The sequence below is a fragment of the Pseudophryne corroboree genome, chromosome 4 (assembly GCF_028390025.1).
Source record: "Pseudophryne corroboree isolate aPseCor3 chromosome 4, aPseCor3.hap2, whole genome shotgun sequence".
NCBI lineage: Eukaryota > Metazoa > Chordata > Amphibia > Anura > Myobatrachidae > Pseudophryne > Pseudophryne corroboree.
In genome coordinates this window covers 149069065-149090796 of record NC_086447.1, presented here as the reverse complement: position 1 = coordinate 149090796, position 21732 = coordinate 149069065, and the positions used below count along the sequence as shown (strand labels likewise).

General features: G+C 42.5%; 1 long non-coding RNA gene across 1 annotated transcript in view; it reads right to left on the bottom strand.

Annotated features, from left to right (window-relative positions):
- Positions 1-741: 741 nt before the first annotated feature.
- LOC134911189 (uncharacterized) overlaps positions 742-21732 on the bottom strand; it is a 103565-nt gene continuing 82574 nt past the window's right edge. Inside the window, exons 3-5 of the long non-coding RNA XR_010176393.1 lie at positions 14575-14691; positions 9498-9614; positions 742-2105 (exon numbers count right to left, since the gene is read on the bottom strand). This is a non-coding gene — a long non-coding RNA (uncharacterized LOC134911189). The remainder of the gene's footprint in view (positions 2106-9497; positions 9615-14574; positions 14692-21732) is intronic.

Here is a 21732-nt window from a genome sequence, read left to right as displayed (position 1 = left end):
TGGTAGACCTGTGTATTTGAACTTGTTATCCAAATCCCTGAATCATAAGGTCGCATACCTATATGAACTTGCCTTCAGGCCTATGCGTTTGAACTTGTTATTCAAGCACTTAACCATAAGGCATACCCCTGATGAAGTCTTAGAGTAAGACGAAACGCGTCGGGTTATTTGTTCATAAACATCAAATCTCCGAATTGTCAAAGGAGAAGGAGGAATCCATCAAAGTTATTTCAACTGGTCCTCTGTACTATATGGTGTTATCTGCAAGAAGAGATACTATACCGTTTTGTATCATTGCTTTTATGTTGTAATACATTTTTACATGGAACATGTTAAATGTGGTTTTATGCTCACGAATTAGGAGTAAATATCTTAGGGAGACTGCTGTTTTTCCCCATTGAATATTGGGTGGAAAAACAACTTAAGTGCGCCCATTCCTCTACTGGCATATATATATATATATATATATATATATATATATATATATATATATATATATATATATATATATATATATATATATATATATATATATATATATATACATATACATACATATACATATATATATACCCGTCAGGGTTCAGTATTGTCCAAAAATGGGATTAAACAAATATTTATTAGTAGCCACATTAACATAATTTTCAGTCTCCTGATTTTGAATCTCCGGGTACAGATAAACTTACTGTACATTTATGCTCAATTTAAAAATAAATAAATCTGAAGATGAAAGACTTTCTTCATGGTGAAAATCCACATTAATGTCATCATATTGTTTATAGTATAAACTTTTAACAACAAAAAACAACAACAACATGAATAATATATGTCCTTTATGGTCTCAGAGTACACGGTCTTGCTTTAAGTGCTGAAAGTCTTTCTTTTGTAAGGCTACTAAATGCCAGGCAACTCTTTCACATAAATAAAATGAAAAGAAAAAAAAAAGTTTCCCAGGGGAAAGGTAAAGCTAGCGGACCAGGAATATGCAAGATAGATCTGACAAAAATAAATGCATCTTGTCATTTATATGAAATTCTGCTTCCTTGCTCAAAAGGGTCAAATTAAACATTAAAGTGTTAAATCATTTTTAGCACTACAAGGTGAACATCTCCTAGCAAGGTAAGAACCTGAGAGATTTCTAAAGTTCTGTGCGGAATAATTTTATCTAAAGCAAATCTTTACCTCACATAGAATCCGGATCAGTGAAAGGAGACACATCAGAAGCGGCATTTCCATCACATCAATAATAAAATATGACTACCACAGTCCTCAGACTGCGCCACTGGCAACTAACGGATGTACTCTCTTGTCAGCATTAATGTGCAGTGAAAACTATAAATGCTATGACATTATTGTGTGAAGGATCATGACAGCTAACAGATGATCCATTGACCCTGCAAAGTGAGAGAAACCATCCACATACAGTAATGCATAAACTACTTCGCATTGGTAACAACTAAAGACAACATTTTCACCATGTGCAACAAATATATAAAAAAATAACATGACATGGGAGCTTTGAAGTTAGACATTAATTCCTACTAGATCTCGCTGCTGACTATGAGGCAATCATAAAACAGAAGACAGAAGTTCAATACAATTTCGGATATGAGAGCATATAAATGACAAGTGTAAAAAAAATTATTCCGAAACTTTTTGTTTGCTTGAGCAACTGATCCATACGCCAAAGTTATTTGTCCAAATGTATCAGAAGCACAGAGCAAAATTGGTGCTGGTGGGGGGTGGGGGGAGGGGGGAGATTCATCATCTCTTTCTCAAATCAACATATTTCCTCTGTGAACAAAATCTACATCACACTTAAATGCTTTTATGTTATATGCAGCATATAGCAGGAATTACATAAAGACAGACGAGAACACGTTTTCAGTAACTATTGTTCCTCTATGATCATTGGTAATCTATAACATTTAATCCTCCTATCTGGTTCAGGATGGCTTTAGGGTCACAGGTAGCTCTCAGCTGTCTGGTTAGGTCTGTCTGTATGCCCGGTCTCAGGAATGTTGGTGGTGAAATCCCTTTTAGCTAAATGGGCACTAGCAGTTTGGTCGGATTTTCAAATTCTCCACTTGTTTCCATTGCGACAGCTACAAATGAAAGTGACATTTATATTACCTCCAGCACAAGATGTCAGAGAGTATTAGAATACTGATCTGTAATTTCAGGCTCTTTGTAAATGATGGAAAACAAATGTACACTCTTGGGGCAGGAGAAGTCAGCTGTATTCAGCGTACATATTATAAACTTTGTCACAGGCAATTATAACTTGTTATCTATTTACTTGAGTAGAACTCCTAATGCAAGGACACTTCTTCAAAATGACAGTATTCAGTAAGCAAGAATAAAATATAATGTCTCTTTGTCAATGTTGCTCACCTGTTTTATAGTTACCAGACGGCTACTGAACTTGTAGCATTCAGGTCAATAATTAAGCCTTAGTTCATCAGCAACAGTGTGTAGCAGAGTGGATAGCAGTGTCCAACATTACACACAGCATTGCAACAACTGAAGCTTGATAGGAAGATTGATATATGCAATACGAGATCAAAAGAGTGTTCCAAGTGGGCAGATAGAAGTTTGCACAGTAAGGGCAGAAAGCAGTTCAAAAGGGTCAAAATGATAGATTGCAGAACTAGGACTAAAGCAGACAAACATGCACATGGAAGCTTGCTGAGTGAGGGTAGATGGCAGATCCACATGGGTAGATGGAAGCTTGCTGAGTGAGGGTAGATGGCAGATCCACATGGGCAGATGGAAGCTTGCTGAGTGAGGGTAGATGGCAGATCCACATGGGTAGATGGAAGCTTGCTGAGTCAGGGTAGATGGCAGATCCACATGGGCAGATGGAAGCTTGCTGAGTGAGGGTAGATGGCAGATCCACATGGGCAGATGGAAGCTTGCTGAGTGAGGGTAGATGGCAGATCCACATGGGTAGATGGAAGCTTGCTGAGTGAGGGTAGATGGCAGATCCACATGGGCAGATGGAAGCTTGCTGAGTGAGGGTAGATGGCAGATCCACATGGGCAGATGGAAGCTTGCTGAGTGAGGGTAGATGGCAGATCCACATGGGCAGATGGAAGCTTGCTGAGTGAGGGTAGATGGCAGATCCACATGGGCAGATGGAAGCTTGCTGAGTGAGGGTAGATGGCAGATCCACATGGGCAGATGGAAGCTTGCTGAGTGAGGGTAGATGGCAGATCCACATGGGTAGATGGAAGCTTGCTGAGTGAGGGTAGATGGCAGATCCACATGGGCAGATGGAAGCTTGCTGAGTGAGGGTAGATGGCAGATCCACATGGGCAGATGGAAGCTTGCTGAGTGAGGGTAGATGGCAGATCCACATGGGTAGATGGAAGCTTGCTGAGTGAGGGTAGATGGCAGATCCACATGGGCAGATGGAAGCTTGCTGAGTGAGGGTAGATGGCAGATCCACATGGGCAGATGGAAGCTTGCTGAGTGAGGGTAGATGGCAGATCCACATGGGCAGATGGAAGCTTGCTGAGTGAGGGTAGATGGCAGATCCACATGGGTAGATGGAAGCTTGCTGAGTGAGGGTAGATGGCAGATCCACATGGGCAGATGGAAGCTTGCTGAGTGAGGGTAGATGGCAGATCCACATGGGCAGATGGAAGCTTGCTGAGTGAGGGTAGATGGCAGATCCACATGGGCAGATGGAAGCTTGCTGAGTGAGGGTAGATGGCAGATCCACATGGGTAGATGGAAGCTTGCCGAGTGAGGGTAGATGGCAGATCCACATGGGCAGATGGAAGCTTGCTGAGTGAGGGTAGATGGCAGATCCACATGGGCAGATGGAAGCTTACAGAGCAAAGGTTAAAGTTAAATCAAGTACCTACACAGTAAGATAGAAGGCATATCCAAACAGGCAGATAGAAGCTGCAGAAAAAGAATAAAAAAACGGCTGCGCAAAGTAGCAGGGAAAATTATGGAGACCGAGAGCCGAAGTGTATGAAAAAAGGGTTTATTTAAACAATATAATTAAAACATGTATATAAAAGCAATTACTAAAACTTAATTGATACCAAGAAGTAATATAATGTGGCAGCCTGATGGTATGACTGTAAGATCTATCAAACCAGTAATGTGGCTAATACCCCTTTTCCACTAGCGTAGCACGGGTCGCAGCCGTGTCGTCTGACACGGCTGTGACCCGTGCTACAGCCCCCTGCAGACAGCGCCCACCAACCCGGCAATTGCCGGGTTGGTGACGCGCTAGTGACGCGGCAGGGGCGGCGCTGGGAGATCACATGTTCTCCCAGCGCCGCCCTCCCTATGCACTGTGAATGGGAGCCATGTCGCCTCGACACGGCTCCCGTTCACACTAGACAGCTAGCCAGGTTGAAAACGTGTTAAACCCGGCTAGCTACCAGGGTAGGATTCCCGGATCACTTGATCCGGGAATTTGCCGGGGGAGCCGTTTCCACTAGGGAAAAACACGGGTAAATGCGCGCCCCCGCGCATTTACCCGTGTTTAAAAGAGCTAGTGGAAAAGGGGTATAAATAGCAGCAATGGTAACAGTGTATCCGATAGGTATACTTGATTTTGTTTCTCCGTGAGGAAGGAATCCACAGTCACAGTAAGTGGATACAATTCTGCTTTCCACTAATAGGCAGTGTGCAACTGTTGCAGTCCCGAAATACAAGTGATATTTGCCGTACTAGAAATTAGCTCAATCAATAGTGCAAGAATAAGATACCTCTCCTGTGGGCTGGTACAACCGAGCGTCCTCAGTTGATAAGTCCTGTAGTGCCCACAACGTAGCTGTATGGAGAGGAGATTTTTACCGCCAAGCGGATGCAGGAGGCTGGAAGCCTCGTGCTGAAGAGAGGCAGCCTTCGGGGGTCACAATGCCGGTGCGGATCACGCTGATCGGAGACTGAGTGCTGCTGTGATGGGTGCCTGGTTCAAGGTATCAACAGATACAGGAACATATATATCAATATATATATATATATATATATATATATATATATATATATATATATATATATATATATATACAGTATATATATATACAAACAGAATATGCCTTCTCAGGTCTGAGGAAGGGGATATGTCCCCGAAACGTCACACGCATTAAAACAGCATCCCTGGATGGGTGCTTTTTTCACTACTTTGTGCAAGTCTTTGAGTGCCGCCTTCGTTTCTGTTTGCATATCGGTGTGGGATTGCCCCACAAGGAAGGCACCTTAGCAAGCAAATGTAGCAGGAGTGCCGGAGACGAGCATTTGTATGTATGTATGTATGTATGTATGTATGTATGTATGTATGTATGTTATAGGTACCCCATTGCACTAATTTGATTATTTAATGCAATAAACCTAATAGAGTTTCTTTTGTATTTTAAAATACTTTGATTATTAGACAATTTATTCAGTCCTTTGCTGCTATCCCAAAAGAGGCCCCATGCTAGTATGGGCCTAAGGTTTAGATAGACAGGTAGGTTCTTAATTCCTATACATACATTTAAAACTATTTGATATCAATAAAACGGGATCTGGTCTCTAGGTCGACAAGACTTAGGTTGACAGTGTCTAGGTCGACCACTATTGGTCGACAGTAAGTAGATCAACATGGTTTCTAGGTCGACAGGGACTCTAGGTTGACATGTACTAGGTCGACATGACAAAAGGTCGACATGAGTTTTTCACTTTTTTCTTCTTCATTTTTTTAACTTTTTCATACTTTACGATCCACATGGACTACAATTGGGAACGGTAACCTGTGACGAGCGCAGCGGTAGCGGAGCGAGGGGACACAGTGCACTAATTGGGGTTCCCCATCACTCTACGAAGAAAACGACACCACAAAAATTTTAAAAACTCATGTTGACCTTTTATTCAAGTCGACCTAGTACATGTCAACCTAGAGTCCCTGTCAACCTAGACACCATGTCAACCTACTTACTGTCGACCAATAGTAAACCTATCCTATCTAACATACCACACTCTAATAAAACATTATTAAAACTGTACATACCTGTATAACATTTCCTTGTAGACTTTATATATATACAGTGTGTATATATATATATTGTAACACTGTAGGGGTGCAAGGCGCCTTTTCCTGGGGAATATGGCCGCACGCAGCAGCTGAGGAACAACACAAGTCCAGTTTCTGGTACAACTGACCCCGGCCAGTTTTATTGAAACAGAAAATAAAACAAACCCCAAAATAAAAATACCTTGCCTGTCCGGCACTAACTAAACATAAGATGTTCCTAACTGTCACTAAACAAAACACAGAGTTCTTCAGTACATACTGTATAGCTTACTTGCATCAGAAAGCGTGTCTCTCACACACAGATCCTGCAGCCTTCCCAGGCAGTCTGCCCATACTAATCAGGTTAGAAGCACTATATCACTCTTACACAGCTGAAACCCTGATTAGCCCTCTGTGAGGCCAAAGACCCGAACTGGGCCCAATGTCTAGAACTCGCCTTATCTCTCTCTCAGAGCCTTTACCCAGCTTTTACAGCAAACTGAAAAGGTTCAGACAAAACAAAAAGCATTTTTCCTAGAAGTTAACATTTTCTAAAACATGTAAGACAAGAACCTGGGACAAATATACCTGCCCTCAAACACTATCCCAGTGTTCTTGTCACAATATATATATATATATATATATATATATACACTGTATAAAGTTATACGTACAGTTTTTGTAAATTGTCTTAATTATGTTTTATTGATATTAAATTGTTTTAAATTTATGTAAAAGAATTATTGGGTGTACTCAAAAACTGGTTTAAAGGAATCAACATCATACGCACATTGGCCCTCATTCCGAGTTGTTCGCTCACTGCCGATTTTCTCTATTTTGCGATTAGTCACTTACTGCGCATGCGCAATGTTCGCAGAGCGCATGCGCTTAGTTATTTTTCTCAACAGTTAGGTATTTTACTCACGGCTTTACGAGGAATTTTCTTCGTTCTGGTGATCGGAGTGTGATTGACAGAAAGTGGGTGTTTCTGGGCGGAAACAGACCATTTTATGGGTGTGTGTGAAAAAACGCTGCCGTTTCTGGGAAAAATGCGGGAGTGGCTGGAGAAACGGGGGAGTGCCTGGGCGAACGCTGGGTGTGTTTGTGACGTCAAACCAGGAACGAAACTGACTGAACTGATCGCAGTGGCAGAGTAAGTGTCGAGCTACTCAGAAACTGCTAAGAAATTTCTATTCGCAATTTTGAGAATCTTTCGTTCGCAATTCTGCTAAGCTAAGATTCACTCCCAGTAGGCGGCGGCTTAGCGTGTGCAACGCTGCTAAAAGCAGCTTGCGAGCGAACAACTCGGAATGAGGGCCATTGTCTTAAAAACAGTCAGTGAGAACATTGGGGCAGATGTATTAAGCCTGGAGAAGACATAAAGAAGTGATAAAGCAGTGATAAGTGCTAGGTGATAACACACCAGCCAATCAGCTCCAATATGTAAATTGACAGTTATTAGCTGATTTACCTAAGTGTGGTCGACCTATGACCGTATCCCATTTGCAGAATATGAGCAGTGTGTGGTTTGTGTTTATACAATATGTAAATTGTTACAATGTGTGAGAGTGCTTGTGGACACGGCATAGATATTCAGTTTTAACTGAGAATGTTTGTGTCAAACATAAGTGATACATGTTACCTTTAGTACTGCACAATAATTCTGTAACATAAAAAAGTATCAAACTTTCTGAAGTTACTATATAAGAAAATAGCTCAATCATTTAGTTACTGTACATTGGCAGAGTTCTATAGTTTAATTTGCCACAGGAAGCACACATGTAGAGCAAGGCAGTATACTGTATCAAATTTTCCCTGATTCTCCAGCTGCTCTTAAAGCATTTTAATTGCACACACAATGGTGGTCATTTCAAGTTGATCGCTAGCTGCATTCGGTCGCTGTGCAGTGATAAGGCAAAAAAATGGCACTTCTGCGCATGTGTATGCGGCGCAATGCGCACGTGCGACGTACTATTACAACGAGCAATGTATTTTCACACAGGGTCTAGTGAAGATTTTCAGTCGCACTGCTGACCGCAGAGTGATTGACATGAAGTGGGTGTTTCTGGGTGTCAACTGACTGTTTTCAGGGAGTGTTTGGAAAAACGCAGGCGTGCCAGGAAAAACGCAGGCGTGGCTGAGCGAACGCAGGGTGTGTTTGTGATGTCAAAACAGGAAATGAACAGTCTGAAGTGATCGCAAGCACTGAGTAGATCTGAAGCTGCTCTAAAACTGCACAAAAAAACTTTGTATCCGCTCTGCGATCCTTTCATTCGCACTTCTGCTAAGCTAAAACACACTCCCAGTGGGAGGCGGCATAGCGTTTGCACGGCTGCTAAAAACTGCTAGCGAGCGATCAACTCGGAATGACCACCATTATACCTTATGATTCAAATATTATGGGGAAACAGGGCAGTATATCCAGATTGTCCCAATTCCCTATTACTGATAATTACAGAGGCAACTTTGTTTTATAACAAAAGACAACAAGGGCCAGATATAATGACGTCCCACACAGCTGCCATTACATCCTACCCCAAGGGAGCCTCATGTGTCTGTACTTACAGTATATGGCAAAGCAGTATCATAGATTAGTCCTGGATCACCAGGTATAGATGCATCCAACAAGGGAAATCAATTCACAAAACAAACATTGGGGGTCATTCCGAGTTGATCGTTCGCTAGCAACTTTTTGCAGCGCTGCGATCAGGTTAAAACTCTGCAGTTCTGTGCATGCGTATGCACCGCAATGCGCAGGCACATCATACGGGTACAAAGAGGATCGGTGATGGGCGATGGATTTAACGAAGAATCCATTCGCACAGCTGATCGCAAGGTGATTGACAGAAAGAGGACATTTATGGGTGTCAACTGACCGTTTTCTGGGAGTGTTTGGAAAAATGCAGGCGTGTCCAAGCGTTTGCAGGGCGGGTGTCTGACGTCAATTCCAGGACCAAAAAGTCTGAAGTGATCGCAGCAGCTGAATAAGTCCAGAGCTACTCAGACACTGCAACAAACTTTTTTGTGCCGTCAGCTGCAAAAGCGTTTGCACACTTGCAAAGCGAAAATACACTCACCCATATGCGGCGACTATCTGATTGCAGCACAGCAAAACGTTGCTAATGAGCAATCAACTCGGAATGACCCCCTTTGTTCACATAGCTAGATTGTTGTAGTTTAGTCTATATGCAGCGACACATACAGCAGGGCAGTACGTCAGGTTCTCCCTGATCCTGCAGCTGTAATTTGTACACATCAGTTGCACACACAGTTTCTCTTAATTCCATGAAAGAAAGGGGAAAAAAAAAAAAAATATATATATATATATATATATATATATAAACGATACAGAAATGGCGGCACTCCACGAGGACTTCAAACGTATAGAAATAACGAGGCAAACACCCCTGTTGTGCTGTTAACGTTTCAGTTGTTTAAAACTTTCGTCAGAACAATACAAACATTGAAAGACTCTTACCTTTATACATTCACCATCACCCCCTCTGCTCCCACGGCGCGGCGGCCAGGCGGGTCCGGAAGACGTCACCCGCCCACGTGTGCGGCGCGCTCCTTTCCCCGTCATGGCGCTGGTTACCTAGGAAACATATATACAAATACATAGAATGAAAACAAGATAGTGCAAACAAACCCTAATATCGTGCAATTCAGTACACATCAATATTGGAATTTAAAAGCTCGTTCTATTCCATTGATTATGTGCATTAGAGAATGTAAATTAACACATGCATCGGACTTTAGAGAAAACAACGTAAACCCAGTTGCTCATTCAAGCCTACTGGGACAAGGGTATTTAATCGGTGGATCCATCTAGCCTCCCTACGGAGGAGCGATTGATTCCTATCTCCACCTCTTATACTAGCGGGTTGCTGGTCAATAATTTTATATTTCAGCGATGCCAAATTGTGCTTGCCCACTTTGAAATGCCGCGCTACTGGCTGTGCTAGCTGGTCTCCCTCCAGTGCAGCTCTGATGGCCGATCTATGCATTGCCATCCTTTCACGGAACTGCCTGGAGGTTTTGTTAATATAATATAGCCCACACGGACATCTTATAAAATAGATGACGTGTGTGCTGGTGCAGGTAAGGACTTTGGTGATCTTGATGAATTTGCCCGTCTGGGGATGTGGAAAGCCAGGGCCTGTTTCCATGTAGCTGCATGTTGTGCAGCCAACACATTTATAGCACCCTGGCTTCCTTGTTAAAAAAGTGGCTATAGGCTCTGGTCTACGTTCAGAGATGTCATTATGGACCAACAGGTCCTTAAGGTTCTTATTACGTGTATATGAAGGTGTATAGCAAGGTGTTGGATTTGAACATGGGCAGAACTCTATCAGAGGTAATGATGGACCAGCTCTGGTGGGTAACCTTCTTAATCTCACTACTATAAGAGTTATATCTTTGTACAAATGGAATTTTGTTTTTAAACAAATCTGATTTCGGGACCCCATCCAGTAGTAACTCATTCCTATTCATGCTCAAAACCTTATTCTTGGTAGCCATCAAACTTGACCAATCGTAACCCCTTGCCTTAAAATCCATAGCTATCCTCATGATTTCTTTATCCGTTTTGGCCAGATCATCTGAAATACGATGTGCCCTTAAAAATTGGGAGTATGGTAAACTGTACTTAATATTCGGGGGGTGGAAACTAGATGCATGTAGGACAGTATTTTTATCTGTCGGTTTCTTATACAGATTATCCTACCCTCTATAAGTGAAATTTCCACATCCAAATAGTTGACACTGGTATCACTAACTGACGCAGTGAATTTTATATTAGCATCCATACTGTTTATACGTTTCAGACATTGGTCAAACGATGCCTCCGTCCCCTGCCAAATCAAAAATAAATCATCTATATACCTAACAAAAAACTTTATGTTTCTAGACACTTCTGTATCAGCAAAAAACATATCTTTTTCAACCTCAAACATGAAGCTGTTGGCAAAGGCCGGAGAAACACAGCTGCCCATGGCACAACCTTGGCATTGTTCAAACCACCTCCCATCAAACAGGAAGTAGTTTCTGAACAATGTCAACTGCAGCAATTCAATAAAAAAACTTATATCGGGGCCATTATAGACTGGTGAACTGGATAGTAATCTTCTGGCAGCCCCCACACCTCTCCCATGTGGGATATTGGTGTAGAGGCTAATCACATCCAGTGTGCATAACAAACACCCATCTGGTAATCGTGGTAACGTACTCAATTTTTTAATAAGGCTAATAGTGTCCTTTAAGTAAGTAGATTGTGATTGTATTACTGGTTGAAAGTAATAGTCCAGAAATTGTGAGGTTTTTTAGAATATTGAGTCTCGTGCTGAAATAATCGGCCTTCCGGCCGGATTCCGGGGATCCTTGTGGATCTTAGGTATGGTGTAAAAAATTGGGGCCACGGGATATTCCTGAATAAGTGTATCTCGGACCTCAGGTGAAATAATATTGTCACATACTGCTTTCTCCAACATGATTTTGAATTCCTTGTTGTATTTATTGGTGGGATCTCCCCCCAATTGCCTATACACGGTAGTGTCCAATAATTGTCGGTAGGCCTCTTTCTTGTAATCTACAAGATCCTGGATGATGATGCCTCCACCTTTGTCCGCTATGCGGATTATTATGTTTGGATCTTTGCTGAGTGTAGTCAGGGCAATCCTCTCATTCTTGGTAAGATTATCTTTAGTATAGGTTTGTTGTTGTCAAAGTCAGAAAAATATCACGCTGCACATTGCCATATATGCACCTCATGCGTGTGCCCGCTGCACGTGCATGAGCCCATCCGTGCGTGCGTATACTCGCGGTCGCGTGCACTCGCGGGCGCACAGTATGTGCATTTACGGTAGAGTTTGTGTGCGTCTAGCGTGCGACTCGATCGTTACATATTTTAGTCATATAATGTATTTTGTAGATTATGGTCCCTTTGATAGAATCTGAAAGTTTAGTTAATGTAGCATGTTCGGGGACAGAGAGATTCCTCTTTGTTTGATATGAAGGGTCAGACAGGGGTTACACAGTGGTGTTTAGTATCCATCGGAAGAGAATATAATTAGCAATATTCCGGTGTTGGTTTGAAGCGGATTACTCGCTCGTGCGTATAGTTATGGACATAAGAAGTTTATGGACATTTACTATATTTGCACTTTATTACCCATGCGGCGGGAAACCCAGTTTCCCTCCCACCTGAGCAGTTTGGAATAGTCACAGCCCACCTGTATGAACCAACCTATGACCTTTGTTATAATGCAAAGACGAATTCCTGTGTCCAATGAACAATAAGAATGTAGGGACCATTGTACTGTACTGTGTGTAAGTGTATATAAAGACAAGCCGACCTGGGCCAGCTCTCTACTCTTTTCAACGGTTCTCATCACTGATAATCGGGAGCTGGATATCCAGGAAGGCGCATGCGATTGTTTCCCCTTGTGCGTAAGTTCTCTGCAACCATCTTTATCTCCTATCTTGTTGTAAGCCATTCTCTCTCTCCTTCCCCCCCTAAAATGTAATTGTGTCTTTGTTGTATTTTAATGTGCAATAACTCGGTTAGGTATTTTTATGTTAGTTTGGTAGTGTATAACTTGTATTGTGTATTCTTTTGCAATTGAACGTTCATTCATTCCCTTAAAAGGTGTTAGACCCTTAGACCGGTATTTGAGTGTTTATTATATTGCTAAAGGGTTCTCAGAGCGTAAGAGTCGCTCATACAGCTTTTAAACTAACAAGGTTACACTGTGTTGCATTTACACCTTATCACTGCACAAAGGTTTACAAATAAGTACATTGTTTATGATATTGTTACAAAGGTTTAACTCTGTGAGCGCCAGCGCCGCTCGTGATCTCCTCGTGGTCTCGAGCGTCCGCTACGCTGATAGCGTATCATTACGGTAATCGGCAGCCTATAGCGTGCTTGCCTTTACGCATTAAGCCGTGAGCGAACGTGCCACTCGTGCGTCTCGTCCACGGCTAAGCGTCCGCTACGCTGAGTACGTACCCTTACGGTACCACTTACTCCAATAGCGTACTGAGTCTCTTAACCTTTTAGCGTGTTTAATATAGGATATATATTAGGCTTTGTCATTGTTTAGAAAGTCCCATGACATTAGAATCAAGTACTCTTGCAAAGCACTTTAGTGAAGTATTGTTAGTGGTAGGGTCAAATTGTGAAGGTTTTTTAAGTTCCTTAGGTACATCAGATGTCGTTTTGGCCGGTGGTTGGTTCGCAAAGAACTCTTTAAGCCTTAGTCGTCTATTGACCCTATGGGAGTCAATTTTCCATTGAAACTCATCGAATTTCTGTGCTGGAATAAATGAAAGTCCTTTATTTAAGAGAGATAGTTCATCTGCTGTTAATTCTTTACTTGATAAATTGAAAACTATGTTGTTTTCTTGCTTCTCGAACCTTTTTTCGTTTCTTTTGCACTGCCCCCCGTGCCTCGTGCCACGCATGGCCCGTGTATTGACACCTAAAGGGGGTTTGCCCACATTGGAGCTTGCCGGTGTGTCACTATCACTAGGTGAAGTACGGTCTCCGCTTGATGACTCCTGATTTGGCCTCCACCGTGATCTCTGTCGGTACTTGCATCGGGAATACTGTTGACCATCCGGATTATTTACCCAGGTGTAAACTCGACCTTATTTATAGTCCTTCTGGACAGTATCCAATTTCTGTCGTTTAAACTTAACCAGTTCTTGTCGGTATGTTTCCACTTGTATAGCAATTTTCTCCATCCACTTGTTTTCTTTATCTAATTGTAATTTTGTGCCAAATTGGCTTTCAAACGTCGTGATCATCTCCTTTACTATGTTCATCTTTCTTGCTGACTCCTCTATTACTAAGAGGATCAGATCCAGCAAACATTTGTTTAAGATGCCGATCCATTTACGGCAAAAATCTACGTTGTATTTACCAATAGTTGGTATGTTCCGATTCTGAAACCTCTCGGAATCTGTCGATTGCGGTGATAATCAGATAAGGTGACACCGTGCATAAAATAATCAATGTGTTTTTTTTTGCATGCGTAGCAGTTTGGTATATAGATGCTCGTTGCTCTCAGCTCCTCCTGAGGTAGCTAGGTCTTCCTTAAACCTTATACTCTCTACATCAGCGTCAGAGAAAGACCAAACGTCGCATGCTGCCACATCAATGTGTCTGAGACCACTAGTGTCTATTGTATCACCGCTAAGTGACATTTTTATCACCGTGAAAAAAGTGCAAAAAAGTGCAAAAGAAGGGTACTGATGAATAATGAAACAAGTTGGTGGTGCCTTGTAAATTCCAAGTAGATAGCTCTCACTTCTCGGTGTCAGCTCTATTCTTGGTAGTATCCAATAAAGTAAAATACCGGCACTCCACCTGTAATGGTAATTGCCCCAGGTGCCATCCAGCTATAATAGCATGTAAACGATCCAGAAACGGCGGCACTCCACGAGGACTTCAAACGTATAGAAATAACGAGGCAAACACCCCTATTGTGCTGTTAACGTTTCAGTTGTTTAAAACTTTCGTCAGAACAATACAAACATTGAAAGACTCTTACCTTTATACATTCACCATCACCCCCTCTGCTCCCACGGCGCGGCGGCCAGGCGGGTCCGGGTGACGTCACCCGCCCACGTGTGCGGCGCGCTCCTTTCCCCGTCATGGTGCCGGTTACCTAGGAAACATATATACAAATACATAGAATGAAAACAAGATAGTGCAAACAAACCCTAATATCGTGCAATTCAGTACACATCAATATTGGAATTTAAAAGCTCGTTCTATTCCATTGATTATTTGCATTAGAGAATGTAAATTAACACATGCATCGGACTTTAGAGAAAACAACGTAAACCCAGTTGCTCATTCAAGCCTACTGGGACAAGGGTATTTAATTGGTGGATCCATCTAGCCTCCCTACGGAGGAGCGCTTGATTCCTATCTCCACCTCTTATACTAGCGGGTTGCTGGTCAATAATTTTATATTTCAGCGATGCCAAATTGTGCTTGCCCACTTTGAAATGCCGCGCTACTGGCTGATCGCTGCGCTGTCTAAACTCGTTCTTTATTCAATTTACCCATAAGGTTCTTATTCTTGGTCACATGCTGTTGTTACTGCATTAGCGTCTGTTGCCATAGGTGCATCTGCTAGTTTGTGCTAACGCTAGTATAAGCCTTCCCCTGGTGTACAACTGTGCGTCTGAATGTGCAAGAACTGGGACATCCATTTTCAGCAGAAGTCCCAGCCATCCCATCAGACGCACCATGGAAACCATCACCTGCCCCATGCTAGTTGCAGATTCCCCGCTAGAGTATGGCCAACAATGTGAGTGATTACGTGTCTGAGTTTGCAAACACTTGTGAAACACACCTGCAATCCTCCCATAACACGCATATAAGATGGTACATCTCTGTAGGTGTGAATAGCCACCTCCCAGTCACCACCCAGGAAAGATCTAATACATTTCAGACTCTGTGCGTCTCTGTGCATCCACACCACAGAATGCATCTGCTGTTGGAGCTTTTAGGGATTTTCGCATGTGCATGGCAGCAAATATCACCAAAGTACAGTGGTGAGCATTGGCATTTCCTGTGACTCAGAATCAGGCCTTACGCCTTATACATACAATGCAGTATTTTTTTATCCTTCCTGTCAATGAAAAATGCATATTAAAAATAAAATAGATTAAAATCTTAGCATAATATATCCAATAAATCAGCACATCTTGAAAGACCACAAAAGCCATTTGTGGCTCCATTTTAATTGGACATGTACCCCTGGAATTTTGGTTTGGGTTCCAATTCATCATTATGTTTTGGTGTTGGCAAAACCACCCTCAAGTGTTTGGATTCAGTTTCAGATTTTGGTTCTGTATAAAATCACGAAAAACAAAATTGATAATCATTGATAAAAATCTATAAAAACAGCTAAAATCGTGTCGTTTTTGCCATCCAAAGCCCAAAATTCAAATTTAAAATCCAAAATCTGAACCACGGTAAAAATCAAACCGCTAGTTCGGATTGAATCTGGATGGAGGTTTGGTCGGTTCGAACCACAAAATTTGGGTGGATTCGGATTTCTGGAGAACAGAACCTAAAAACAGAACTCTAAAAAAAATGTTAACGCCGTTAATTTATATTGAAAAATATTACAATACAGATCATGTATCTCATTATTTATTGCTATTACAGTGGGGATTACCCACTGCACATATATTTGCCCATAGGAAAATGTTTGCAAAGGAACAGTATTTTGCTGTGGATGATCTGACCAATATGGGGGCTAATTCAGATTTGATCGCAGCCGTGCAAAATTTTGCACGGCTACGATCAGCCACTTTGACATGCGGGGGGACGCCCAGCATAGGGCTAGTCCGCCCCACATGCCTGGCCCTCTCCCCGCAGCACGGGTGCGATAGAGCCACACGGGTGCGATGGCATTGCACGGCGGTGATGCTAGCGCACCTGGCGATTAAGTCCCTACTTCCACATTGCTGCGCTGGTAGGTGACTTTTCACCACGACCCGGGTTGCAGCGGCTGCATGTGACATCATGCAGCCGCCGCGGCCTGGCCCCCGCACGGTCCGGGCACACCTGCGTTGCCCAGACCGTGCCCCCAAAATGGCGGACAAATGACACCGGCCAGCCCCCTTCCGCCCAGCGAATGCCACTGCCTGTCAATCAGGCAGAGGCGAATGCTGAGCTGAGATGCCGATCGCATCTCTGGCATGCACATGCGCACTGCGGCCCATGCGCATTTCAGACCTGATTGCCCGCTGTGCAAAAACGCACTGCAGCGAACAGGTCTGAATTAGCCCCATAGTCTTGTTGGTATTAAGTTTGCCATTTTGATCATTCATGTTTAACAAAGATATGAATTTACTGCATTTTGCTGGGATGATGCTAATGAGATCTGGCTACATCCCCAGATTCGCTTGATTACCAGGTGAAACCACTTCCTTTTGTGTCATGGATGTGATTGATTATTTTTTTCATGTAAGAAAAATCTCTTGTTAGCTACAGATTTGGTGGTCAACTAATTAGGATGACAAGGGTTTTACAGCAAAATAGTATGAGAATAATATAAATATTATGAGACTCACTAATAAAAATACCTAGCTAGCTTGGAGGTGTAATAGGCAAAAAGTATACGGCCCCTTGTACGGAGTGGTTGGAGAAAATTGGCCGCTACTAAGCTCCCTTAAGATAGAAGGGGAAGATGAAATACTTAAAGGATATTAGCTCTTCAATTCACTTACATGAGCCCATCTAAAAGACCCCTATCTTAATTGCCCGATTGTCAGTTTTGGTTGCAAAAGAGAGGATGTCTGGCAGGCAGGATGGGAGAAATTGGGAGGACAGTTATACACTACAACAATCCATATACATATGGATCTGATAAAGAAACATCTTGGGTGCGAGTATCTTCTACAATATTTATGCAAGAAACTAGAGTACAGTATGTAAAAAAACATTCAGATGTACGGAAGCCCGATATTGGATAATTTACTTTATGTCTGTAACCTGCGAGTGATGCCATTGCACAGGGTGCACAGGTCCTGGGGCCTGCACCATCGCTGCCCATGGCACCAGCACCATGCAGCCAGTAGCACCACTGCTGAACTGCCCACAATGCAGTGCTCTCTTTCCTGCTCACTCAGTATGATGTGACACATTTGGGGGCTGGGCCAGCCAAGGTAAACCCAGAGCCCTGATCCAGACTGATTAGTTACATTGTATACAATGGCTTCTAGAAAAATATAGATAAATCAAGGAAAAGTCTGTAGGCATTTGTACATATGTCTATATATATAAATGCAAAAGCCCTCACTCACTCACTCACTCACTCACTCACTCACTCATCACTTATTCTCTTACTTTCCGATATGTTAGAAAGATTAATTTTAACATAGGTATTCTGCAGGTGGGTTATAGGAAAACTACGTAATTAGAATTTTAAAAACCTCCCCTAAGGGGATGAAAAGGTTGTTGACATGGCTTGCATTGCGGGAGTGATAACACCTCCAGTGTGTAGAATATAATAAACTACAAAAATGTGAAAGCCCTCACTCACTCACTCACTCACTCACTCACTCACTCACTCACTCACTCAGTCATCACTAATTCTCTTACTTCTCAATATGTTAGGAAGATGAAATTTAACATAGGTATTCTGGTAATTTTATAGAGCTGTAAATTTGAGACGTCTTAATGTAAGTAAATATCAATCCATGTTTCTTGGCCATACCTGAGGAACATCCGTAGCAGATATGGTAAAAGTGACAGGACCATTTTTATAGTTATGAAATTCTACACACTGGGGGTGCAATCCAAAATTTGATCCGAGTGTCCATTTTGGCGTTAGTATTTACGTAACACAGGCCACCTATCGGTGATGACGTTATTATGTCAACCCCCTTTTCATCCCCTTAGGGGATGCTTATTAACATTCTAATCACATAGTTTTCCTATTTCCCACCTGAAGAATACCTATGTTACATTTCAGCTTCCTAACATATCTGGAAGTAAGAGTGAGTGAGTAAGTGAGTGAGTGAGTGAGCGAGCAAGCGAGAGCTTTCGCATATATATGTATATACACGGGAAAGATGCGGCAATCGGGACTTCTTAGTAAAAAGTCACACAAGCCATGTGTTATATCAACGTTTCAATCTAAAGACATATTCATGTATCCTGATGAAAATCTCTTTAGGTTGAAAAATTGATACAGTATAACACATGGCTTGTGTGGCTTTTTGCTAAGAAGTCCCGAGTGCCGCACCTTTATCGTATATACCTCTTCACCTGTGAGGGCACCGGGTAATATTAATCAATACATGGAGTGCCGGTCATGTATCTGTGTATATATATATATATATATATATATATACACACACCATAGCAAGCTCACTTATCCTCAACACATCAATAAATAAATGATAGGGGTTTAGTTAGTGAATTGGCCAATGCACAGAAGCCTGCAAACTGATCACCAAGGTACCCCACCTTCACGCAGGTCCTACACTATTACAGAGTCTTAAAACTTGACACCTGTCTCACACTTCATATGCCTGCTAGGATTAATGTGCACCTGACACACACCTTATGGCTTTTAAAGGTACACTAGTCACCTGACACTGGCTAATATATTACTAAGAAACAGCTGAGACAGGTTCAAGATAATTGAGTCTACATAGGGGTGCATGAGAAAGCTAGTGGTCATAGTTATGCAACCCTATGTAGACTCATGCACCCCTATGTAGACTATGTATGCTGGGGTTTTATATTTGTGTGTGTGTGTATATATTAGTGATGTGCACCGGACATTTTTCGGGTTTTGTGTTTTGGTTTTGGATTCGGTTCTGCGGCCGTGTTTTGGATTTGGACACATTTTGTCAAATCCTCCCTGAAAATATTTTGTCGGATTCGGGTGTGTTTTGGATTCGGGTGTTTTTTTACAAAAGCCCTCAAAAACAGCTTAAATCATAGAATTTGGGGGTTATTTTGATCCCATAGTATTATTAACCTCAATAACCATAATTTCCACTCATTTTCAGTCTATTCTGAACACCTCACACCTCACAATACTATTTGTAGTCCTAAAATTTGCACCGAGGTCGCTGGATGACTAAGCTAAGCGACCCAAGGGCCGACACAAACACCTGGCCCATCTAGGAGTGGCACTGCAGTGTCAGACAGGATGGCAGATTTAAAAAATAGTCCCCAAACAGCACATGATGCAAAGAAAAAAAAAAGAGGTGCACCAAGGTCGCTGGATGGCTAAGCTATGCGACCCAAGTGGCCGACACAAACATCTGGCCCATCTAGGAGTGGCACTACAGTGTCAGACAGGATGGCAGATTTAAAAAATAGTCCCCAAACAGCACATGATGCAAAGAAAAAAAGAGGTGAAAGGAGGTAGCTGTGTGACTAAGCTAAGCGACCCAAGTGGCCGACACAAACACCTGGCCCATCTAGGAGTGGCACTGCAGTGTCAGACAGGATGGCACTTCAAAAAATAGTCCCCAAACAGCACATGATGCAAAGAAAAAAAGAGGTGCACCAAGGTAACTGGATGGCTAATATAAGCGACCCAAGTGGCCAACACAAACATCTTGCCCATCTAGGAGTGGCACTGCAGTGTCAGACAGGATGGCAGATTTAAAAAATAGTCCCCAAACAGTATATGATGCAAAGAAAAAAAGAGGTGCACCAAGGTCGCTGGATGGCTAAGCTATGCGACCCAAGTGGCCGACACAAACACCTGGCCCATCTAGGAGTGGCACTGCAGTGTCAGACAGGATGGCACTTCAAAAAATAGTCCCCAAACAGCACATGATGCAAAGAAAAAAAGAGGTGCACCAAGGTCGCTGGATGGCTAATCTAAGCGACCCAAGTGGCCGACACAAACACCTGGCCCATCTAGGAGTGGCACTGCAGTGTCAGACAGGATGGCACTTCAAAAAATAGTCCCCAAACAGCACATGATGCAAAGAAAAAAAGAGGTGCACCAAGGTCGCTGGATGGCTAAGCTAAGTGACCCAAGTAGCCGACACAAACACCTGGCCCATCTAGGAGTGGCACTGCAGTGTCAGACAGGATGCCAGATTTAAAAAATAGTCCCCAGACAGCACATGATGCAAACAAAAAAAGAGGTGCAATGAGGTAGCTGTGTGACTAAGCTAAGCGACCCAAGTGGCCGACACAAACACCTGGCCCATCTAGGAGTGGCACTGCAGTTTTCTAGCTAGAGGATGAGTGCTTAAATCCTCATGTGAATCTGAACCACTAGCCATGAACATAGGCCAGGGCCTCAGCCGTTCCTTGCCACTCCGTGTCGTAAATGGCATATTGGCAAGTTTACGCTTCTCATCAGACGCTTTTAATTTTGATTTTTGGGTCATTTTACTGAACTTTTGTTTTTTGGATTTTACATACTCTCTACTATGACATTGAGCATCGGCCTTGGCAGACGACGTTGATGGCATTTCATCGTCTCGGCCATGACTAGTGGCAGCAGCTTCAGCACGAGGTGGAAGTGGATCTTGATCTTTCCCTATTTTACCCTCCACATTTTTGTTCTCCATTTTTTAATGTGTGGAATTATATGCCAGTAATATATCAATAGCAATGGCCTACTGTACCGTACTGCTATATATTATATACTGGTGGTCTGCAAAATTATGCACTGTCCTCCTACTATATATACTGCGCACAACTTAAATGCACCACAGGTATGGATGGATCATATACTTGACGACACAGAGGTAGGTAGAGCAGTGGACTACTGTACCATACTGCTATATATTATATACTGGTGGTCAGCACAATTATGCACTGTCCTCCTACTATATATACTGCGCACAACTTAAATGCACCAAAGGTATGGATGGATAGTATACTTGATGACACAGAGGTAGGTAGAGCAGTGGACTACTGTACCGTACTGCTATATATTATATACTGGTGGTCAGCACAATTATGCACTGTCCTCCTACTATATATACTGCGCACAACTTAAATGCACCACAGGTATGGATGGATAGTATACTTGACGACACAGAGGTAGGTAGAGCAGTGGACTACTGTACCGTACTGCTATATATTATATACTGGTGGTCAGCACAATTATGCACTGTCCTCCTACTATATATACTGCGCACAACTTAAATGCACCACAGGTATGGATGGATAGTATACTTGACGACACAGAGGTAGG